The 26,049-nt window shown below is 40.6% G+C and overlaps 2 long non-coding RNA genes across 2 annotated transcripts in view; both read right to left on the reverse strand.

Annotated features, from left to right (window-relative positions):
- LOC123606622 overlaps nucleotides 1-26,049 on the reverse strand; it is a 438,079-nt gene that overhangs the window by 298,355 nt on the left and 113,675 nt on the right. The window lies entirely within an intron of this gene.
- Nucleotides 1,774-24,589, reverse strand: LOC123606635. The gene is made up of 2 exons (XR_006716402.1): nucleotides 24,483-24,589; nucleotides 1,774-2,201 (listed from the first exon to the last, which is right to left on the reverse strand). It is a non-coding gene; the product is annotated as an uncharacterized LOC123606635 (long non-coding RNA).

The raw sequence follows: 26,049 nt of genomic DNA on the forward strand, positions 1-26,049 counted from the left end.
CAGGGTTGTCCTGCCAACAGCCCAAATAAGCATGGATGTGGGATCTTCCAAGATCCTCCAGATAAGTGCCCAGGGATACCATTCCTTGAGCACAAGACCCTAAGCAGAGAACCCAGTTGGGCCATGGCTGACTTCCGACCTACAGAAACCATGATAAAATAAATGAGTGTTATTTTGAGCCAATAAGCTTATGATCATTTGTAACAAAGCAGTAGAAAACTAATACACAGAGATTCAACAGCACACATTTGATAGCAGTAATTGGACAAAAGTAAACCATTTTGTTTGTGCCTTTACCAAGTTCAGAATGTTCAATAAAGTAATTACAAAAGCTTTATTATCAAGTTTGTCTTGTATTACTGAGTATGTTCAAGTGTTTCATTAGAAACTTGTATCAATTATTGTACAATGTAGTGGTTGAAAATTTCATAGTAATCTCTTACCTCAAATTATAACTATCGATAACCAATCTGATCGTTCCCTGTGGTGTTCCGTTTAAACTACCATATAGACGTCTCACATCTAAGTAAATGGTACAATATTTAAAATAATCAACAATCTCCACAGTTCCTGAAGGGAGGCAAGAAAGGAAGAAAAACAAATCCAAGATAGTCTATTTCTGAGCTGGCCATAGGCTCACAAAAAAAATAAAGCTGGTTTCTTCTTCAGGTAGGACTTCTCCAGAGAGACCACATGGAACCCTGCAGCTCAAAATAGTCCTGTGGCAGAGAGGGAGCACAAATTATCTGCCAGGTCCTTACTGTCTCCTGTCTCTAGGAGTCAGCCCCCTGGGATAGTCAGGTCTCACACCACTTTTCAGCAATTCTTCCAACCTGGACATGGTAGAAAGCCAGGAGGGTGGGGTTGCTGTAATTCCTGCCCAGGAAGCATGGTGTAGTCAGGCACAAGCAGGGCCCGCACGCTGGGTAGGCTAGGAGGGCTGACGGCGTTAAGAAATAGGGAAAGGTTGGGGCGCCTGGGTGGCGCAGTCGGTTAGGCGTCCGACTTCAGCCAGGTCACGATCTTGCGGTCCGTGAGTTCGAGCCCCGCGTCAGGCTCTGCGCTGATGGCTCTGAGCCTGGAGCCTGTTTCCGATTCTGTGTCTCCCTCTCTCTCTGTCCCTCCCCCCGTTCATGCTCTGTCTCTCTCTGTCCCAAAAATAAATAAACGTTGAAAAAAAAATTTTAAAAAAAAAAAAAGGAAAGAAATAGGGAAAGGTGGTGGCCAACGGTTTCCACTGAGCATGTGGCACTGGCCCAGAAGGTGGGGTCACTCACATCCGGAAAGGTGCATTAACTTGGACCTCACAGCCCCAAATGTGATGTCTGCACTGCACCACCCTTCCTCCCACACCATTATCTCGACAACCAGGTAATAGAGAATTAACCCATTCCCCCCACTGCTTCCAAGAAACAGCTACTTCTTTCCTTTGATCATCACCCTTAACTTGGGGTTCCTCCATCTGGTTTACATTTCTTCCCAGAAAGCACTCGATGCCCTTATTTCCAAACACCTCTCTTTACATGAAGCTATTTCTCTCCCACCAATTTGTGTAATCCATTCTGGAAAACACACCCAGAGCCCCTGGGCTTCTGCCCCATTCTGCTTTTCATTATTGCAATTGTAGTGTGGTTAAACCAGTAATGTCAAAACCGTGTGTGTGTGTGTGTGTGTGTGTGTGTGTGCGTGCGCGCGCGCACGCGCGCGCAATGCATTCTACTCTAAAGTTTGGTAAGAGTGGTCTTACACACACAGGCACACGTGGACACACACTTCTTTTCTGGATAGTGCAGTGTTTGGGCAGAAGTACACTGACATCTCTTGGAAAGGAAGAACAGAGAGGAAAAGCCTGGGTCTGAAGTATAAGCCTTCCAAATTCAAAATGGGAAATATTTCAAAACCAGTTGCATTAAACCCTTATGTGCAAGGGACAAAAACCTTATGAGGAGCAGGAAAAATTAAAAACTAGTCCACTACTAAATACAAATCTTTTTCCCACAGATAAACAGGGCTTTGAGTGCTTTATCCAAGGCCTTCTTTTGACATTTCCGGGATTCTTACATTTATATTCAATCTCATCACAAATAATCCCCAAGTGAACGCAGTATCACTTCTCGTGGTTTTTCTTCTTTCCTCTTGATTAGTTTTTCTCTTTAGACCTTTGGCTGACTGTTTTGCTACCGTTACCAGGACTGAAGTTCCTAGTGGGGTTAAAAGAAAGAACCATGAGTAGCAATGCTGTGTTCTCAAGTTTTTTCACCCTGAGCAGGAAAGGACCATTTATGGATTGATCTCCCCATCAGAGAACCATGTCACCCAACCTCCCTGTTCTGCAACTTGCCACAAGATTGATGGTAAATATAATATGTATGAAAATGAAGGAGGAAAATGTATGCAAAGCTTCAGTGGTAGTGCAGGGGGCTGGAAACGATGTTGTGCAGTACATCATTTCATCTGAATTTCTCATTTTCAGGACATTGACTCTAAAATTACTGCAGTCATAGGGTTTAATGTTCCTGTATTGGGATTCCAGGGTTTAAAAAAATGATTTGAAGCCAGAAAAGCAAGACTGAGTTACATGGACCTATGCTGTAGTGTGACCCCCCCCAAAAAAAATGCAAGAAAATAAGAAATGCTATAAACACACATACACATACACACACACACTCACACACACACGGACTTACAGTGACTTTAATATAATATCTAGTAGAATACCAAGAAGGTTCCCAATAAAAGAGGGAATATAACATAATAGTAAACTAATGAAGCTTAAGTTCCAAAGCTCTAGGTCAGAGGTTTTTTGTAAAATTTGTAAAACCTAGCTATTTTAACCAAAATGGTTACAATCGCTGTCTCTCTTCACTCCAATTTTCCCCTCCGTATTGGAAGGCATTAGATAAGTCATGAGCATATGGGGGATCCAGCTAAGAGAAAGCTGAGTTGAGGGTATGTTTCCCATGTAAGTTTAGTACAAGGGTAAAATATATTTAGGTAGTTCTCAGTCATTCCTGTGTTGGTTATGTGATTGCTAGTGTCCTGGTAGAGTAATGGCTTCCAGGAGCACTCAGAGCAACATAGAGGTACAGGGTAAAAGACTTCACCTCAATATGAACATGTATTTCAGGAACATCAATTCATCATTTCATCGGACTTTCTTATCAGGGAATATGTAAACATGTGTTTCAGGACCAGGAGTGTGCTGGGTAGACCAGAGGAAACCCGGTTTGAAATAAACAGTACCAAAAGCCAGTCTATGGAAAATTCTTCTAATCTTCAGATCTACTAAAAGATCAGTAGCAGACTCAGATTTCATTGACACCTCATCAAAACAGAAGTTTTCTCCTTGATAGATATTTTTCTGAATTTGATAACAATTTTAAAAATTTATGTGATACGAGCCTAATAAGTTGTGACACTGAAAAAAAATACTTTTCTGATCTATCAATAATTTTTTTAACTTCACCCATGTTACTAAGAAAAATGAGCTACCTTTCTTTCCCCTCTATGAAAAGGATATTACAAAACTGGTGTCATATGAAGAGGCAAAGATTATGAAGTCAAAGAATCTAATTTTGCTGTTTGTGCTATCAGCTTTTTCAAATTTGTAATTGGCTACAATTCTTTTCTCATTCTAAATAAAATTTCTTTTATGCTTAATTTAGCATTCATGATTTCCATCCTCTTAAAGAATGGTATAAGCTTCAGGCCCCTCCAACTCTGCCCTCTGACTCAAAACGTCAGTGCCGGCTCAGATCAGGCTCCCACCCAAGCAGCTTCTAACATCCATACATACGGTGAAGTTCAGCGCCTTTCTTCACCTCCTGGGGTCCACAGGCTTCCACTTCTGCATCCCTTTGTCCCCCTGCACCTTGGCCACATCTTGTTCCTTGTCTTGCTGTGGAACCTACTCCATCTCCAAAGTCTAAAGTTCCAAAGTGCCTACATACAAGTCAGTTTATATAAATCAAACTCACCTTTTTTTCCAATTCCTTTTACACTACACCTACACACACACACCATGGATCACCTTAGTGTGTTGTATTCTCCTTCCTTGCCTGCCTCTTCTCATCCCTCACCTCCTGTCCTCATCTCTACTGCTCACTCAGAATTCTCCACATTAGGTTATCCGCTCTGAATCTTGTTCTTCCTACTCCATACTTCATAGCAATCCCTCCCCAAATCAGCCTGGGTAGCTCCAATTACATTTAATCGTTATGTAATATTTCACAGTGAAGATATATCATTATAAATTCAACATTGCCCCTTTGATGTCCATTCAGTTTGTTTTCTGTTTTCTTCTGTTTGTAGCAATATGAATGATACTGCACTAAATATTATTTCACCTATCTCTTGGTGCTGTTATATTCACAGGATTCCCAGTACTTGGGCTGTTGGTTGAAAAAGTACACACATATATATATTTTTTTAATTTCATAGATGCTGCCAGGATGCTTCCAGAAAGCCTGTAACAATTCACATTTCCATGAGTTTGAGAACTCCTTATCCCTGCCTACTTTTCAGCAATAGATATCATTGCTCTTTTTAACTGAAGTGTATGATACTTACTGTTACCTTCATTTTCTTTTCTGTGACTACTAGTAAATTTAAGCATTTTTTTTCATTGATTAATCAACTAGGCTTTTAGATTTTGCTCTTCTGAGAGTTGCCTATTCATATTCTTGACCAAATGTTGAGGGGAGGTCATTTGTTTTTTTCTCAATGATTCTCAACCCTCTTGTACATTATAAATAGCAACCGTTTGCTATGCTTGTGGCAAATATTCCTTCCAAATCTACCATATTTCTCCTGTGTTGTAGTTTTTACATGTTTAAATCATCTATGATGGTATATATCATGGCCTCAGGGTTTCTTGAATTGGTTTTAAAGGTCTCTTTTATTCCTTGGTTGCATATAATCTCTTAGATTACCTTCTAAAATGTTATTTTATTGTTTATTGAAACCTTCAGGCCATCTGGAATTTATATTTGCTTATTTTGTGTTATAGGGTCCAACTTTATTTTTTTCTAGAATGAAAGCAGCTATATCAACACTATCTATTAAATGAATCATTAATTTCCTACTGAAGTACCACCTTTATTATATGGTAATTTTTCATATATGCAGGATATATTCCTGATTCTCTGTTCTAGTTTACTGGCTTATTTATTTTTTGCCAATTAGTTTTTAATATAGTGGTTTTGTTGAATATACTGGTATCTAGTAAGAAAAGTATCCCCTATCTGTTCTTTTTCATACTTTTCTTACTTTTTCTTGTGCATTTATTTTTCTATATGAAACTTGAGATGTTTTTGTTCAGTTATAAATGGCTTGAGAGTCCACTGAAATTATACTAAATTCATATAATCATTTGGGATGATTTGACATTTTAGTAAAAGGCGAAAGATGTATTCGATCTGAAGAGAAACGAGAGTGATTTGACATTTTAGGATATAATGTGTCCTCATTCAAGAATGCGGTAGGTACTTGTATTTGTTCAGATTTATTTAATATTTCTTCATATGGGTCCTTTACCTTTTGTGCCAAACTTATTTCTAAATATTTTGTAATTTTTTTAATATTTTGTAATTTTAATTATCTGGATGTCTTCTTTGGAAAAGGGTCTATTCATGTCTTCTGCCCATTTCTTAACTGGGTTGTTTGATTTTTGGGTGTTGAGTTTGATATGTTCTTTATAGATTTTGGATACTAACCCTTTATCCAAGATGTCATTTGCAAATATCTTCTCCCATTCCATAGGCTGCCTTTTAGTTTTGTTGATCGTTTCCTTCACTGTGCAAAAGCTTTTTATCTTGATGAAGTCTCAGTAGTTCATGTTTACTTTTGTTTCCCTTGCCTTCAGTGTCTAGTAAGAAGTTGCTCTGGCCAAGGTCAAAGAGGTTGCCGCCTGTGTTCTCCTCTAGGATTTTGATGGTTTCCTGTCTCACATTTGGATCTTTCATCCATTTTGAATTTTTTTGTGTGGGCGGTGTTAGAAAGTGATCCATTTCAGGCTTCTGCATGTCAAGGTCCAGTTTTCCCAACACCATCTGTTGAAGAGACTGTCTTTTCCCATTGGATATTCTTTCCTGCTTTGTCAAAGATGAGTGGGCTAGAAGGGCGATGGGTATTAAGGATGGCACTTGTGATAAGCACGAGGTGTTGCATATAAGTGATGAATCACTGAATTCTACTTCTGAAACCAAGACTGAACTGTATATTAACCAATTAAAATTTAAATTAAAAAATTATTTTGTAATTTTATGTCACTCCTTTGAGTGACATACTTTTCCCACTTCCATTCCTAGGTGTTATTATTAGTGCAGAGGGGGAAAAATTCATTTTCAATTATTATTGAATCCAGTCACTTCCAAAAACTGTGTTAATTCTTATGAGTTTTTACTAGAGCCTACTGAATTTTCAGTGTATACTAGTAGATCATCAGCAAAAGGGAAGGAAAACAAATGTAGTGTCAACTATCAATTTTTCTAGCACCAAGTAGTTACCTGGTACTTAGCAAACACTTTGTAAATTTTGTAAGAATGAATGAACAAATAAATTAATGAATGAACAAGTGAAATGAGTCAGAGGCGATTCATACTGAGTATTTAAGGTTCTTTCTATTGTAGCACCCCTCCAATGAACTCTTGATCTTCCTTTTGAATGCCACACCCATTTCTTGGCTAGAAAACTCATGAGTTTCCAAAAATGCTAAAACAGAAGAGGAATAAGGATGATGGTCATAGGATATATGTTCTGACTATCAGAGGATCTTCCTGAGTGAGTTATAGTAGAGTTCCTCTCAGAGTCCTTGAGTTCCTCTTTTCATTTGAGCTGAGAGAAGAGACTGCACAGGGAGTCCTTGTTATTCTGACCAGGAAAGAAGCAACAAGCTGTCTTTGTACCTTAGAGTGAATTACAAGGCTTTAGGAGGCAAATTAATGCTTTTGTTGGCTGAGGGCAGGCAGCTAGCCAAAAGTTCACCTACAGAAGCATTTCAGTGAAGGGTCCAAAAACACAGACAAAAAAATACAAAGGCACCCTGGGAAGCTTTCTAAATCCAGGAAGACAGTCAGAAACAAAAGTATGCAGTAGTAATTGATGGAAAACCAAAGAGATGCCAATTTCTATACAGGCAATTGTGTTCAATTTAGTCATGATCCACATACTACCTCCATTGTTAAGGCCTCACAAATATTGCATAATGGAACTAAAAGCATGTGCTCACCTATCTAACCTCTGTAAGTCAACCATACTTAAGAAGGCCCAAGCCACTAGGCCTATAATCTCAACCACAGTGATTTCACCTTATGGCAGCTATTAGAATTCTAGGCATAATTTATTGCTGAGGTAATTAACCATTATCTCTGTTGCATACTTGAAACTCTAACTCAACTAAGTGTCACACTGAGTCATACTAAAAATAAATAGTCCCCAAATGCTAGAAGCTTCTGATTTGATGTTACCGGAACATCACTTAATCCTGCAAGTGGTTTTCCAACAAACCACAATAGCTTCCCGCTCTTTTACAAAATCAAAATATCCGTATACAAACTCATGAATGCACATGAAGAATCATCCACTGTAAGAAACACCTGTGTTTGCAAAAAACAGAAATGATGATCACCAGGCTGGAAAGCAGGATGCAAAGGGCTCTCCATAAATTACCAGCAAGAACACCAAGTACTAAGACAATGAGAGGAAAAGGGTATGTTCAAGCTGTGGAAATAAACACAAACTCTGGCACAGATTACAAGAGATGGTTACCCAAAGGGTGACCAAACTGTTCTTCTAGGGAAACAAAATGTTTCTATTAGAGAGTCTCAAGGGACATCCCTTGAGAGGCAGACACAGAAGCAGCGTAGTAATTGGCTAGATAATCCCAAACACTGCCTCTGAGCTAACAGCACAAAGCCAAACGAGGAGCATTAGCTTCGACGCACACACCAGGCTGCTGGGGAAGTCAGATGCTTTGAAGCATCTCTTCACATTTTGAGTTGATGAAAGGTTTATAAAGAAAATGTATCCCTCTAAATAAGCCTAGCCCTGCAAACACACGGGTGCATCGGTGATGTGGCTCAGGTCTTTAATTTGCTTTGTGTAGCAGCTGGCACCCTGATGTTTAGCCTTTGCTTACAAGTCTAGTTCTGATTGAAGTGCTCTTGCCCTTTTCTCTGAGGATCTGCATCCTTCTCATCTATTGTGGGTCTGCCAGACTTAGAATCACTTTCTTGCCTGCCAGACCATGCTTCAATTCTTTTGATCACAATGACATAGAATTTGAAGACACTAAGAAACAGACTTCTCAAAAAGAGTCACATGACCTTAATTCCCTATCAAAGGCAATGCTAGGAAGAGCCCAGATATTACCCATGCTGCCACCTGGCCTCTGCCCACAGTGAGAATCTTCAATCATCCAAATGGTCCTGAATCCATGAGCTGGCTTCTTCATTCAACAACTGGATAGACGACAAAAGACTCTTCCCTGCAGCCCAGGATAGGGCCCCTGGAGATGACCAAAAGGGTCACTCCAGCAAACGGAAGGGGTGCCCTTTATTTTCTCGGGGGCAGCATTGTGATTTCAGATTAACGAAAGCCAATTGCAACACCCCTCTATCTGTAGAACAACCATTCAGTCGTGTTTGCTTCCAACGATCCTGGTTTACACCTATTGCCTCTGAGTAGTTATTTAGAGTACCTCCTTGCACTCTCAAAAGTGTTCCACTTCAGAAAATAAATTATAGTGTCAACCTCCTTATTTAGGATACCAAGGACAAATTCCTCCTTAGCTCATCCAAAGAAGCACATGCGTCGACAAGAACAAACAGGGTGCCTAAGTCCAGGAACTTGAAGTGGCAGGCTAGAAATGGTACACATTCTCCTTCGGTGCAGATATCAAGCTTCTTTTTCTGTAAGGTTGCATATTGCTGAAGAAAAATAGCCATAATCTGGAATTCTTGTCTGTTCCCATTAAAAGGAAAATTTGTTATCTGAATGTATCATCAGGACCCCAACAGGATTTCCAAGAGGAAAGGGATGACCCTCCTGAACTAGGATAATTCAGAGAGTTGATTTATGACAGTGTGGACAAAGCAGGACTACAAGGAATAGTAATGGAACCAAGCTGTCGTCACCATCAGCTACAGGAAGGAGGGAGGGAGAGCATCTCGTAGAGCTGTGCCTTGAGAGGAGGAGAAGCTCCTCCTAACGTAGTTCAAATCTACCCTCTCTGATGAACCAGTCCCCACAATCTGGCCCAGAGGATGCCACCCTAAAGCCCTAGAACAAACCGCACCACACATCTGGCACATGTACATACTAACTCACCTTCTTACGCACACTTTTACAGCACAAATAGGTCCTGTCTTTTAATCTAGACCATAAAATCTGTGAAAGCAGAGACATATCTTACCCCTATATTGCAAGTTTTGCAACACCAGTGATTCTGAAATTTCTGTTTTTCCCCTACAACACATAAAATCAGTGACATTCGCACACGAGACATTCCCCAGAGGCATTCACTGGATTATACATAATTCCCACCACGCTTCACCATTTCTCCCCCACTTGAGGAAGCACAGCAGAATATAGACGAACAAGGTCAGGTTATTTTACAGAAAATCTGGAGTCCACTCTGACTCCTTAATGTAAATTATATGCAAACTCTGACGATCTGTTGCTATTAACTGCTGCCTGGCAACACATCTCACGGTGGCTCTTGTACAGTGCGTGTTATAGTGACACCAGTGCGTAATATGCTTCGTGGCGAGAAGGAGAAAAGACTTACAAAGTGGAGAGAAAGTGCGGAAGAATGGGTTGTCACCATCATTTCAGACACAGGTGTAGGACCACAGAAGAAACCCCAACCCCCCCCAATACACTACTGTTGGATCTTGAGAGAGATCACACAGGTACAAAACCAGCAAAATGTAGCTACAACTTGCCTTCTACACTACCAAGTCCAACCAGGAATTTTACAGATGAAGAAATCAGGATATGGAATCGTCCCGTGATCCTATAAGATACTAATCAAGGTGGCACTGGAACCCCAAACTAAATCAAAGGTATCCAAGAAAAACCAACAAAACTATTTTCTTGCCTGGGAACTGATAAAGTTTTTTGTACTTACTCAATGCAGGTATTTACTGGGCGTCTGCCCGGTGGCCGGTAATGGGGGTTCACAGTACACAAAGCAAACAAACACACAAAAAACTCTGCTCTCCGATGAGGATAGCATTTTATCCAGACCAGGGAAGACTTTCTTATAAGATAATGTTTGAGCAGAGATGTAAAGGGAAGGAGGAATCACGTGGGTCTCTACAGCAAGAGTGTCCCAGGCAGATGCGGGAAACAGAGCAGCGTGTCCTTGGCATATTCCAAGTAAGAAGGCCATTGTGACTGCCCTGAAGGGGGAACAAGGGGCAAGAGGCTGAGAGATCTGAGGGTTGGGAGGCCCTTCGTGTCGTGGTTTGCATCCTACATCAAATAAGATGGAAAATTACTGAAGAGCTTTCAACTGAAAAGGACCAGAGTCTATGTTTTTTAAACTATCAGTCCAGCTAGTACGTGGAGAAGAAGAGACCTGGCAGAGCAGAGGGAGAAGCAAGGAGAGAGCTAGTATAATATCACAGGGAAGAGATGGCGGCAGTCCGGACTAGAGTGATACAGATGTGAGGCAATGAAAATTGGTCAGATGCCAAACATATTGTCACAGTACTGCTGACAGGATGTGAGGCTTGATTGGACGTGAAACGTGAGAGAAAGAAGGGACTGACAGAGGAGGCCCAGGTTTGGGGGCCAAGTAAGTGAAAGATTGAAGTAGACATCTACCAAGAAGGAAGAAAAAGAGAAGAGCAGCTTTGGAGAGGAAGGTCAAGAGTTTTTTTGAACATGCCAGCGAGATGTGTCTTTTATGAATAGAAGCGGGATGTCCTGTAGGCAGCTGGACACAGAGGTGTGGAGTTCAGAAGAGAGACTGGGGGTCGTCTGCAGAGAGGTGACGTTTGGAGGCATAGGACAAGATGTGAGGGCAGACAGAGAAGAGTGCCCAGGACTGAGTCCAAGTTCAAATATTGTGTTGCCCTTTCCAAACATCACATTTGCACTTTAACTTAGACTTGCCGCAGATAGTGTCTCTTATTCTCCTTCAACATCAAGTGAAGGACAATTCACTAGTGGAATGTCAATGAGCCTCTCCTTCCTGCTCAGGGAAGCAGCACTTCCTTCCAGCCTGTTCGCCAACCTCAGCAAGTAGCCGAAGGCCTTTCAGAGAAGCCACTCCAGCAAGAAGAATACTGAAGGGGTCAAAGAAACCACCCCGGAGAACAAGGAGCACTGCCACTGTGCCATGGTTGAGTGGGAGAGAGGGGGTCCCTTGCAGGCCTTTCCGAGACTTTGCTCACTGGGCCATCCCAGCATGGAGTGCACAATGAGGGGAGCAGAGGCAAGCCAAGTCAACACTTGAGCAAACTTCCTCATGAGGGGCATATCCTGAAGAAGGACAGTCTGATCGGCCCTGAGTAGTGATAATTATGTCCTTCATGCTATAAAAGACAATGACTGGCTCAACGTGGAATGCAGGGCTGAGAGCTACAGATATTCCGTGTTGAATAATTTTTTGTTGCCAAGGACAGAATGACAGCAGCAGGTCCTAACACTCAGTGGAAGGCTTTCTGGAAAAGCCCTTACAGATTATTTAATTTCACAGAGACTTTCTCTTTTTTTTTAATTTTTTAATGTTTATTTTATTTTTGAGAGAGAGAGAGAGAGAGAGAGCAGGGGAAGGGCAGAGAGACAGGGAGACACAGAATCTGAAGCAGGTTCCAGGTTCTGAGCTGTCCGCACAGAGCCCAACGCGGGGCTCGAACCCACGAACTGTGAGATCATGACCTGAGCCGAAGTCTGACACTTAATTGACTGAGCCACCCAGGTGCCCCTGAGACTCTCTCTTCACTGTGAATCAGAAATGGTTAAATGGACCTCCTTCGTGGAGAAAAAAAAATTTTCAGAAATAACTTAGGAAGAATTATTTTCTGAGTAAAAATAACACTACCACATTAAGTTTTAGACAGTTAAAAATAGGTAAACTCCCATTGTGATGAACTCAAGGAACTTGCCAATTATTTTAATTAACTAAATTGGTGCTAAAATTAACACATTGCTAGAAGCCAGGTTCCAGGTTGAAGGATCGGGAGAAGAAAGAATGCCAACATCCAGCTTGTGCTTAACAAATCCACAGCAAAGGGAATTAAACCCAGCAGGGGAAAAAAAATGTCATGAATACAGAAACACATATATACCCCCTTTTCTCTCACTATATTGCCGGGCTTTTGTCATATGTGGTTTTTTGTAATTAATTATTTGGAACATGTAATGGGGCCCAATTAGACAACTAGTTCTGGGTAAAGAATATGAATTACTGAAGAAAAACCGCTTCTATTGGAAGAATAACCCTGCTAGGAGGAACTTGGCTATCTTTCCTTATTCACAAAGCAGGAAGCACACATTCAATTTCTCTTATTATTGGAGTGACTATAATCTAGACAGTCATTCTATCAAATTATTATTGCACATAAATGACTGAAGCCAGACCAACTAAGTCCAGTACGTAGAGCATAACACCACAACCATAAGTAAAAAATGTGAAATTAGACAGATGTACGGGTCCATATCCTACAAATTTCCAGCTGTGTGACCTTAGACAAGTTGCTTTGGCTCTCTGTGTCTTAGCCTCCTCTTCTATAAGATGAAAACATAACACCTATCTCATAGGGCTATGAGAATTGAATGTGAGGATAAACGTACAATACTTAGCGCATCCTGAAAGCAGCTTTTAACCATTCACATAATGAATCACCCAAAACATGGATTTAATTTTATTGTCTAGAAAGCTTTCTTATAACGGTCTTTATTGTAATGATATTTAAATGAGAAAGACAAGCAAAAGACATCTAAAATGCTAGTGTAGCTATCTAGGGGGTCCTCTGATATGCTCAGATCTCTAACAGACATTTAAGAACCAAGAAGGATAATTGCCCTATCCTTAAGGGCAAGAAGGATACAAAACCAGAGCAAACTGTTTTTAGTAGCATTAACCAACTTCTTGGCACGATAACACGTGAAATGAACTGAGGTTTGCAAAGAAAAAGTGACAAAGACAACAAAAATAATTTTTAAGGTTATCTTGTTGAGGAAAAAGCAAATGATATTGATGAAATGCTCCAAGACATCTTTGATATTCTAATGAAAACTTGCAACTTGACATTTCAAAGATGGAATGATACTTAAGAACAAAAAACAAAAAAAAATGGAAAAATCAGTCCAATGGCGGAGTTTGGACAAATTTGTCCTCAATGTCCTGGGGGAGAGTGAGGCCCTTCTGTCCTAAAAATACTGACAACACGGGTTCCCTTACCCATATTCCAGCAAAGAAAAACTCCTGGCTGCTGGGAAATCCATGCATGTTAGGCCAAAGGATTAATGTATTATGATGCATGTAACCAAGATGTGAGAATTTTGAGGTCAGTGTCTAAGAAAATTATATTGGAGAATCAATCCATTCATTATTTTGAGATGAAGTATGCATTGATTATGGGTGCTAGATTTAGAAAATAAAAATAAAGAGCATTCAATTAAATTTAAATTTCAGCTAAACAGGGAATAATTTTTAGCATAAGTATGTCCCATGCAATAGCTGGCAACCCTAATGTTGGGCTATCAGTAACTTGTCACTGTAGCAGAACCTCATGCTAGAAAGGGAGTGACTCCCTTCAATTTTGGCAAAGAGCCCAAGCTTTGTGTGGCATTTTTCTTCTTATTTCTGAGGAAGGCATTCATCATGGATCACCGTCACTGATCTAGTCTATTCCAGTGGTTCTCCAACACACACACACACACACACACACACACACACACACACACGTCTTTAGAAAGCAACTTCTGATATGGAATCCTGACACATAACACAGATTTCTTTTTCTGAAAGGAGGATAATGTCCTTTGGTTGAACAATTAGGGATAAGATGGAGGAAGATGGAGGGTCTACATCTCTGCCCACTTGGCTTATCCACCATCTTTGCCCTTACAGTGGCCCCAAAGAATCTCCTCGGCACAATCAGACTCTAGGGAACAAATATAGAACATCAAGTAATTGGTCAGTCCACCAAGTCTTATTGAAAACTGAATGTCCAGGGGCACCTGGGTGGCTCAGTTGGTTAAGCATCTAACTCTTGGTTTCACCTCAGGTCATAATATCACAGTTCGTGGGTTTGAGCCCCATATTGGGTTCTGCCTGGAATTCTCTCTCTCTCTCTGCCCCTCCCTTGTGCTCTCTCTCTGTCAAAATAAATAAATAAAACATTAAAAAATATATACCTTTAAAAATAAATAAAACTGAATGCCCAACAGAAGACATGAATAGACACTTTTCTAAAGAAGACATCCAGATGGCCAACATGAAAAGAGTCTCAACGTCGCTCCTCATCAGGGAAATACAAATCAAAGCCACACTGAGATACCACCTCACACCTGTCAGAGTGACTAAAATGAGCAAATCAGGAGACTATAGATGCTGGTGAGGATGTGGAGAAACAGGAACCCTCTGGCACTGTTGGTGGGAATGCAAACTGGTACAGCCACTCTGGAAAACAGTGCAGAGGTTCCTCAAAAAATTAAAAATAGATCTACCCTATGACCCAGCAATAGCACTACTAGGAATTTACCCAAGGGATACAGGATTGCTGATGCACAGGGGCATTATACCCCAGTGTTTATAGCAGCACTTTCAACAATAGCCAAATTATGGAAAGAGCCTAAATGTCCATCAAGTGACAAATGGATAAAGAAGATGTGGCTTATATATATAATGGAATACCACTTGGCAATGAGAAAGAATGAAATCTGGCCATTTGCAGCAACGTGGATGGAACTGGAGGGTATTATGCTGAGTGAAATAAGTCAGGCAGAGAAAGACAGATACCATATGTTTCACTCATATGTGGATCCTGAGAAACTTAACAAAGACCATGGGGGAGGGGGAGGGGGAAAAAAGTTACAGAGAGGGAGGAAGGCAAACCATAAGAGACTCTTGGCGGGGCGCCTGGGTGGCGCAGTCGGTTAAGCGTCCGACTTCAGCCAGGTCACGATCTCGCGGTCCGTGAGTTCGAGCCCCGCGTCAGGGTCTGGGCTGATGGCTCGGGGCCTGGAGCCTGTTTCCGATTCTGTGTCTCCCTCTCTCTGCCCCTCCCCCGTTCATGCTCTGTCTCTCTCTGTCCCAAAAATAAATAAACGTTGAGAAAAAAAAAAAAAAAAAAGAGACTCTTGGATACTAAGAACAAACTGAAGGTTGATGGGTGGTGGGAGAGAAGGGAAAGTGGGTGATGGGCATTGAGGACAGCACCTGTTGGGATGAGCACTCGGTGTTGTATGGAAACCAATTTGACAATAAATTATATTTAATATAAAAAAAAACCCGAATGCCCAAATCAACTTAATGTAGGCCTTATCTGTATATCTCCTTTTCCATGCCAGGGTTACTCCTCACTGCAGACAATATCATCAAACCCCCACAAGAGAAACACTGGAGTCCTATTTGACTCATTTTAATCCTCCTTTTGCCATAACCAATCTGTTGCCACTGCCTGCTGTTTTTATTTTACAACTGTGCCTTTGACATGAAATAAGCAGCTAAAAAGAGACAAACTCACTTCTACCATTTATCTAATCCACCTAATAGCAATAATCCAGGACGTGAAATAAACTTCCAAATGCTAAAATCTCCAGTTACCACCTAGATATTTGCTATCATATAGACATAGCTAACACGCTTCCCACTTCAGCCTTTTCTCTTGGGGGTGGTTTAGAAAAATGTTCTCACCATAGGGGACAAGAAATACTGCGTCACGCTGAAGTCTTTTCCATCAGTCACTCCTGTGACCATTTGCAAGGGTGGCATGCCATCCCCTGCAGACCTACCTCCATCTGGTATGTGAGGAATGTCTTTGGACATACTTTTCATGTCTACGCAAATCCTCATTATTCTTATCCACCACAGGGCACCTTTAATGGACTTCCCCTGACCCCTGTCTGGGAGTAATCACTCATTATGATTTTATCTCAACCCATTCTCTACAAAAGACCATATGTTTTGGAAGAAGCACCACAGAGGCATTCCCAGAGCACATGGAGGACATCCATGACCAGCTTAAAAAGCCAACTTCAGGGGTACCAGGGCGGCTTAGTCAGTAGAGCATGCAACTCTTGGTCTCAGAGTTGTAAGTTCAAGCCCCCTGTCGGATATAGAAGTTGTTTAAAAATAAAACCTTAAAAAAAAAAAAGCCAACATCAAACCATCTGTAGAAGGTTATCTTTCACCTATAGATATGTGCCTGTTCATTTTGCTCATTAAAATTTCTCACATACATGGGGCACCTGGGTGGCTCAGTCAGTTGAGCATCTGACTTCAGCTCAGGTCATGATCTCGCGGTTCATGAGTTGAGCCGTACATCAGGCTCACTGTTGTCAGCCTGCCAGCACAAAGCCCACTTTAGATCCTCTGTCCCCCTCTCTCTGCCCCTTCCCCACTTGCATGATTCCCCCAAAACATATTTTTAAAACACACAACAAAAAGTTCTCACATACAGGGGCGCCTGGGTGGCGCAGTCGGTTAAGCGTCCGACTTCAGCCAGGTCACGATCTCGCGGTCCGTGAGTTCGAGCCCCGCGTCAGGCTCTGGGCTGATGGCTCAGAGCCTGGAGCCTGCTTCCGATTCTGTGTCTCCCTCTCTCTCTGACCCTCCCCCGTTCATGCTCTGTCTCTCTCTGTCTCAAAAATAAATAAAAACGTTAAAAAAAAAAAAAAGTTCTCACATACAAAATAAGCTCCTAAATGTAATGTGATAAATCAACAAAACATTGCTGAGACCAATTTCAAAAGACCTAATTAAAACCGTAGCCATGAGTTGGAAGACTCAATAATGTTAAGATGCTAATTCTCTTCTAATTGATCTAGAGAGTCAATGCTACTCCAATCAAAAAAACAAGAAATTAGCTAACTGAGCTCAAAATTCATATGAAAATACAAAGAAGAAGAGCCAAAACAACTGTGACCAAAAACAAAAACAAAAAAACAAAGTTGGAGGACTAACTGCACCTCATTTCAAAACTTATTGTAAAGTCATAGTAATCAAGATACTGTGATATTGGTATAAAGGTAGACAAGCAGATCAATGAAACAGAATAAAGATTCCAGGAATGGATTTATACATACAAGGATTTTTGAAAAATATGAAAAGGCAATTCAGAGGAAAAAGAATAGTCTTTACAACAAATGGTGCTGAAACCATTATATTGCCATATGCAAAGCATAAGGAGGAGAAGGAGAATGGGGTAAAACTTTAATCTATGCTTCACACTTATACAATAATTAACTCACAATGGTTCATAGACCTAAAACTATATGAAACTAAGCTCAAAACTATAAAACTTTTAGAAGAAACTGTGATAAAAATCTTTGAGGTCTTAGGTTAGATAAATATTTCTTAGGTACAACATCAAAAGCCTAATCACAAAAGAAAAAAAATCAATAAATGGAACTTCCTCAAAATTAAAGACATCTGCTCTTTGAAATGCATTCTAAGGGTAACTAAAAGACAGGCTACAGACAGAAAGAAAATATTTATAAACCAAATATCTGATAAAGAACTTAAATCCAGAATATGTAAAGAACTCTTAAAATCAATAAGAATAAAAGTAACTCAGTACAAAATGGTCAAAAGATTTGAGCAGACACTTCATCGAAGAGGAGATATGAATGCCAAATAAGTACCTGAAAAGATTTTCAACATCATTAATCATTAAGGAGTCTGTAAAGTCCTAGAGAACCAGGGATCCACCTGCTTAATCACTTTTTCCAGCCTTCTTACCATGGTCGGCTATGGCACTGCTCTGCGGAACATGCAAGTATCCTTCACCACTCTACCCCCACCCCCACCCCTCCACACTCTTCCTGCTTCATGTCCCAGTGTTATCAAACTACGTAAAGTGCCTGACGCCAGGTCCCTAGCACACCATCCTCCTTCATTGCCCCGACCGCTACCCTCGCCTAAAACAGAGGTTGGCAAGCTTTTTCTGTTAAGGGCCAAATAGTAAATACTTTAGGCTTTGGGGGGCCACATGGTCTCCGTCACAGCTACTCTATTTCTGCCATTATAGCATAAACGCAAAGACCACATATAAATGAATGAGTGTGGCTATGTTCCAATAAATCTTTATTGCAAAAAACTGGCAACAGAACAGATTTGGTCTGCAGGCCAAAGCCGGATCTAAAGAATCCTCCCTTCCAACCTCCATCTGGCTAGCTCCTGGCTCTCCCACAAGACTCAGCCCAGGTTATTTTCCTGAGAGTGCTTTCTCCTGTTCCTGGTTTGGACCCCCATAGCATATATACCGAACGTATTTTAGAGGGACAGGAAAATCTTCTCTGAGCCTGATGCTTCCTTCCGTGTAAAGGAGTTCTGCTACCCTAACAGGGCTGGCTTCTCTCTACTCCCACTTCCTCCTTCATGGGAGATGGAGCAGCTTAGAGTAGGAGCAGGGACTTAAACGCCCACAAAGAACACGTAATTCCTCCTGCTTTCCTCAATGCCATAAGGGGCACACTGTCAACTACTTGAAAGCCCTGTCCATCCAGGGCTGCCTTTGCCCGGGTGCACAAATCTGTCTCATTCCAGAGTTCTCCATTATCAGTTTAATCAGTAACAACAGTAATATTTTCATCTCTATCCTCCTTCTGGATTATCTCTTAATTGCTTCAGAACCCTAGAGGAAAATGAAGAAGCTATTCATTAGGCCCCCACTAAACCCTGACATACACCGCTAGCCATAGCACTCGGCATGTTGCGTAGAAATGTTCTTTGTATAACTTCCTTTTGCTTTGGTCAGTGATTCTCAGAGTAGACCTCGGTCCTTTAGAGAGCCCTTCCAATTGTCCTCCACATACTCAGAAATGCAAGTCTTTCTTTCAGACTGAGAGCAAATGACACACTTTCCATTAGCTTTTACTTTTGCCTACAACCGAATGTTACTCTCTAATAACCTCCGAAGTGAATTAGCAGTACATTCTAAGTCCAGTGTATGAAGAGAGTTTACTGAATTCAGTGTTCTGTTAAGTCTGGCGGCCACTCTTTTGGAAATACTGCAAAACTTTCATTGGGCATGAACATACAAGACAGAATTTCAATAGTTTTCAGGAAAGACAATTTGTGAATATTGTATCAGTGATGCTATCTTCAATCGGTCATGGTTTTCAACCCCAGCTATCCAATTTTTGCTTTTACTTTATAAATGATTGTTAGTGTAGTATCTTTCTCAGTGTAGTTTATTACTCGTCATTTGGGTAACCTTCCAGTGTATAGTAATGCATATTTTTTCACCGGGAGGAAAAGGATAGGGTAAAGCAGGCACTGAGAATACAGGCTCTAAAGTCAGATTGCCTAGTTTGTATCTTCATATCACCACATACCAACTGTGTGACTTTGGGTAAGTTATTCAACCTCTTGTGCCTCAGTGTCTTCACCATTAAAATGTGGAATAGTATCGGGGCACCTGGGTGGCTCAGTCGGTTAAAGGTCCAGCTTCCGCTCAGGTCATGATCTCACAGCTCCTGAGTTCGAGCCCCGCGTCATGCTCTGTGCTGACAGCTCGGAACCTGAAGCCTGCTTCAGATTCTGTGTCTCCCTCTCTCTCTGCCCCTCCCCTGCTCACGCTCTGTCTCTCTGTCTCTCTCTCTCTCTCAAAAATAAACATTAAAAAAAATTTTAATAAAAAAATAATTTTAAAAATAAATAAATAATAAAATAAAATGTGGAATAGTACCTATATCACAGTGAACTAGGAAGATTAAATTAGATAATCCATGTAAAGTACTTAGACCACAAAATTAGCTATTATTGTTATTATTACTATTACTATTATATTATTAGTATGCACATGAACAGGATCTTTGGCCTCTAATTTTCCAATAACCAGGCTTTAAGCTATGGGTAAATGCAATTCAAATACAAATCATCCATAAATTTGTTGCTAATGCAGATGTTCTTGGTAATTCTCCCCAAAACTCATTCACATTGTATGTTTCAATGGTGATGTTTTATAGCTCATATTTATTGGTTTGGTATCTATTGTCTATCTTCTCCACTGGAACCTAAACTTCCTAAGGGAAGATATCTCTCCTTAATCTGTGAGTTCTCAAATATAGCCTCAATGCCTAGAACATGCCTGGCACATGATGGGCTCTCAATAATTTTTTTAGTGAATATGCTATGTATTGGTACTAAATAACCTGACGTATAATGTTGAGTTTGGTGGGATAAAATTATTAGATTATCAACTTTTTGGTACTGTCTTATACCTTAAATCCACATGTTGGAGCACCTGGGTGGCTCAGTCGGTTAAGCATCCAACTTCGGCTCAGGTCATGATCTCACGGTTCGTGAGTTCAAACCCTGCGTCAGGCTCTGTTCAGACAGCTCAGAGCCTGGAGCCTGCTTCGGATCTGTGTCTCCTTTCTCTCTGAGCCTGCTCCCCTCCCCACCCCCCACCCCCCCACTGTGCTCTCTCACTGTCTCTCAAAAAAAAATGTTAAAAAAATAATACAATAAAATCTTTAAAAAAACACATGTGTAAACTCATACTGTCATTGTATTAAGTAAATAATGGTGATCTCTATATATCCTAATTTAATTCTTTGTTATCACTGAATTATTTTCCACTGAGAATACATAGGATAGGTGACTATGGGTCTTTGCAAGTCCTGAGTGAGCCACAGCCAAATAAAGTACTGTATTTTTTAATTCAACAACTCAAAAAATATTTTCCATGACCCAGCAGTTCCAGTTCTGCGTACATGCCTCCAAGAAAAGTCAATCAAAAGAAATGTACAAGGGGGGGGAGGGGGATGGGCAGTAAGTAGGGCATTTGTTGGGATGAGCACTGGGTGTTACATATAAGTGATGAATCACTAAATTTGAGTCCTGAAAGTATAAGAATGTTCACAATAGCTTTGTTTCTAACAGCGAAAAATTGGGCACAATCCAAATCCCCATCGTAGAGGAATAAATAAATGGTGGAACAGTTATGCCACAGAATACCGCAGAGCAATAAAAAGAACAAACTACTTTTACATACTCTGACATGCAGCAACATAGACAAATCTCACAGACATAAAGAGGAGCATTAATGGCCAGACAAAAAGATAACCTCTTGTATGATTCCATTTATATGAAGATTCAACTTATATGGATTTATGTGAAGTACATGAACTACAGACAAAACTGATCGGTGGATATAGAAGTCAAAATAGTGGTTATCTCTGTTGGAAAAACGTGAGAGGGCAAAAGAGAGCCTTCTAGCATATGGGAAATGCTCTATAAATAATTTGGGTGATAGTTGACAGCTGAGCGTTCCATGAGTATGTGTATAAATTCATCGGGTTGTACATGTAAGGTCTATGCAGTTGACAGAATATATGTTATGCAATATGCATAGTTTTGAAGAGAGAATTATTTCTGCATGTCTGACATTTGGCTGGGCCCTGGAGATACACTGATGAACAAAACAGGCATGTCTTTCCCCTTAGCATGGTATATCTCTGGAGGTAGTTCAGTATCTATGCTCAGTAAATTGTCGCTGACCTGAACTGAGCGCTTTTTTTCTTTTTACACACTAACCACTTAAACTTTTTAAAAATTGCTATTGCTGATGCTAATGGTGACAGTGGTACTTCATATTTCTTTGACAAGCATGTCTTGTTTCATTTTAGACTTTTTCAATCCGAGGTCATCATGAGTCCTCATTATGGAAAAATCCCAGAATGTTCTCCTCCCTCCAGCAAAAGCGCTACGTGCGCTTTCATCCTGCAGATTTCAGAATTGATTCTCTGTGCTGCTAGCATTGTCCGTATCCCACGGAGTCGTGCGCTAAAATCCAGAGCAGTGAACACACCTATGAAAAATGATGCTTTCGAGCCTGCCCCATGGTGCAGTAAATTTGAAAGTACTCTTAATAATAATAAGGATCAACATTGACTTTAATGGTCCTCAAATCCATCACGTAATTTCATTAGCCACCCAGCACAGATGCAAGCAGGGGTGATGTCATACTTTTTCCCCTTGCTCTGAAACCTGAGTCAGGCGCCAGAGATGGAAACCAGTTTTACAGACTCTAATCGGATTAAAGCTTCTGGCAGCCACTGATCAATATATGGTAGCTGGAGGAATCCCAAAATGTGCAAAGCCCTCGCAAACCCCTTCAGAGCCATGGCCTCCCTCAGGCAGAAGGGAGGTTTAGGTTGTCACCTAGTATAAGGGGGGAAAGTCAAGATGGTGTGTCCTAAGGCACTGTGTGATTTTCAGTTTTCCCTAGAACCTAGGTCCACACAGTCTAGAGATGTCATCACTTAGGCAACAGCCTCAACTATTGCTCTCTGATCTTACCCAAAGGGAATCTCTACTCATACGCCCATCATTTAGAAAACCAGCAATACAAATCACAGGCTTTGGAGTCAGGTGCAGCTTGATACAAAACCTAGCTCCGCCATTGGCTAGTTAACCCCGAGAGAGCAACCTTACCTGTTTGAGTCTCAAGTTCCTCATCTACAGAGTGGAGATAATAACACGTATCTCATGGAGGTGTAGCGAGAATAAAAGGCCCATGTGTATAAAACGTTTAGGACAGTCCCTGGGCCTGTGGACTTACTCGATAAATGAGAGCTAATATTGAAAAGAAAGGATCATCCATGACTTATTTCGTTAATCTATAAATTATCATTATAATTTTAAAAAAAAACCTGAAATGCCCCCCTCATATTCAGAGAAGAGAATTTTTTTTGCCTTTGTCATTTTACTTTACCTTGACTTTCCCATCTCTCAAACTTAGCACAAGCAAAGAGCCAGGGGCGAGATGTGCTTATAACCTCCAGGTTGCTTTAACAAGAACTTCAATAACGTAGCAAAATACAATGACCTCATCATTTCAATGTTGCAGCAGTGAAAATCAATGCTACTTAAAAAGCCTGACAATCAATCAAGGTCTGGCCAGATATCTTTGGAAGTCAAACAGGCCCATATAAAAAAACTGGTTCACCTAGGGATCTCATTAAAGCTCTGCAGCAGTATTTCCCTGATGTAAGCTGGGAGTTTTCATTTGGGTTGCCTTTTTTTTCAACTATGGAATCCCTGTGAGATCAGGGCTATATGTCTCCCCAGCAGCTGGCTCAGGAGCACTTTTATTAGTTGGATGTCCTCACTTGCATTACCAATGCAGTCACTTATATGTCAGTGTCATTCCAACCATCAGCGGTAACTCAGACAGTCTCCTACCGAAAGCACATGCTGCTTTGTCCAGAGCAAGCTCTTGAAAGAGGTCTAAACACACTTTATTCTTTTTTGTAATGTTTATTTTTTTTGGAGAGAGGGAGAGAGAGCACGAGCAGGGGAGGGGCAGAGAGAGAGGGAGACAGAAGATCCAAAGTGGGCACTGTGCTGTCAGCACAGAGCCTGATGCGGGGCTCCAACCCACAAACCATGAGATCATGACCTGAGCCAAAGTTGGACACTTAACCAACTGAGCCACCCAGGTGCCTCAACACACTTTATTCTTATTGCATTGTACACAGTAATGTAGAAGCTATAGAAGGCATAACCTTAAGAGAAGACATTTGTATCCTATGGGCCTTTTTCTAAAACCTCATAATTCATATGTTAATGTAAAATAACTTGCGCTCTTCTGAGCTCAGGTCATTTTAAGAAATAGCACCTGGTGCAGCCACTCTGGAAAACAGTATGGAGGTTCCTCAAAAAATTAAAAATAGAACTACGACCCAGCAATTGCACTACTAGGTATTTATCTGAGGGATACAGGTGTGCTGTTTGAAAGGACATATGCACCCCAATGTTTATAGCAGCACTATCAACAATTGCCAAAGTATGGAAAGAGCCCAAATGTCCATCAATGAATGAATGGATAGATAAGATGTGATACACACACACACACACACACACACACACACACACACACAATGGAGTATTACTCAGCAATCAAAAAGAATGAAATCTTGCCATTTGCAACTACGTGGATGGAACTAGAAGGATTTACGCTAAGCAAAATTAATCAGTCAGAAAAACACCAGTATCATATGATTTCACTCATATGAGGACTTTAAGAGACAAAACAGATGAACATAAGGGAAGGGAAACAAAAATAATATAAAAACAGGGAGGGGGACAAAACAGAAGAGACTCATAAATATGGAGAACAAATTGAGGGTTCCTGGAGGGGTTGTGGGAGGCGGGATGGGCTAAATGGGTAAGGGGCACTAAGGAATCTACTCCTGAAATCATTGTTGCACTATATGCTAATTTGGATGTAAATTTTAAAAAAAAAAAAAAATTAAAAAATATAATAGTAATAAAAAAAAATAGCACCTACTATGGACCAGGCATCTTTGTAGGAACTGGAGATACAAAGGTGGATAAAGCACGAACCTTCTCTTTTCCGAGATCTTGTGAGACCAGCCAGAACAGATCCCACTAACTCCAGACCTAGGCCCTGAAAAAAGACAAACAGGATGTGGCACATACCACTATTCTTTCCTCTAACAGGGAAAAAACTACCAGTCTCTGGATTATCCATTCTAGAACAATCAATGTAGAGTGGAAACTTAAGCTAGAATGAAAACTGGATGAACCAGAATCAGAAGCCCCACTGTTCCCAGTGGCATTGGCAGCCTGTTCATTTAGAAACTCAGGAAAACTCAATTCAGGACCCAATTCTTAGCCTGCTCCATATCCCATGCATAGATGGTGGAAAAGGGAATAAGTTTATACATTATAAATAATTTATTCTTTAATTCCTCAGGAGCACTCCCTCATTTCTTTATTTAGTCTCCCTATCTGTAAGTAAAATAATACATCATGGGGTTGTTGAGAGAGTTAAATGAAGATAGAGAGACAGAGAGAGGCCCCTGGCTTATATTACATACTCACTAAATAATACCATACTAAAAGAGTGTGACCACAGACGCTATGCCCTCCAGCTACTTTCAGTTTTTTCCTACTTCGAAGCAGCAGAAGCGGACGTTTCTCCAGCTACACCAGCCTCGAAAGACCTGAACTCAGCTACTAGCCCTAGAAGCCCCTGGTACAACAATCCAAACTTGACAAGAAATCTAGAAACATATCCAACAATAAACATAAAGATGACAGGAATATCAGGAATCCCAACAATTATAAATAGATTAAATTCCCTGATTAAAAGATAACTTGCAGACTGATTACAAATAAAAGCAAGATCCAACTGTATGCTCTTTACAAGAGATATATCTAATATAAATAATATTACAAAGTAATACAAAGGTTAAAAATATGCAGAGCCCAAATACCAGGCAAATATAAAGAAAAAGAAAGCACTATAGCAATATTAACACCAGTTCATACAGAATTCAAAACAAAAAGCTCTACATGGGGCAAAGAAAGTTGTTTCATATCAATGAATAATAGACTCATCAAACTGTATAGCAACCATGAAGCTTTTCACTCTCAATATCATATTGAGTATCATAGTATCATAGCAGATACATAAAAAGTAAGAGAGGGGTGCTTGAGTGGCTCAGTTGGTTAAGCGTCTGACTCTTGACTTTGGCTCAGGTCATGATCTCAGGGTCCTGAAATAGAGCCCCCACCCTATTGGGCTCCTAGCCGAGCCTGGAGCTTGCTTGAGATTTTGTCTTCCTCTCCCTCTGCCCCTCCCCCACCTGCTCACTCTCTCTCTAGCTCTCTCTCTCTCTCTCTCTTTCTTAAAAAAAAAAAAAGAGTATTAGAGGGCTCACAATATGTCAGGCATACGTAGTATATACATAGTATATGTAGTATACTTATACGTAGTATACATAGAATCTTCCCAAGAGCCCTGTAAAGTAGGTGATGTGATTTTAGTGATGGCAACTTGTCAATGTCAGCTTGTGAGGGTGGGGATGATATTCAAACCAGGCAGATGA

This window comes from Leopardus geoffroyi, chromosome A1, assembly GCF_018350155.1.
Source record: "Leopardus geoffroyi isolate Oge1 chromosome A1, O.geoffroyi_Oge1_pat1.0, whole genome shotgun sequence".
NCBI lineage: Eukaryota > Metazoa > Chordata > Mammalia > Carnivora > Felidae > Leopardus > Leopardus geoffroyi.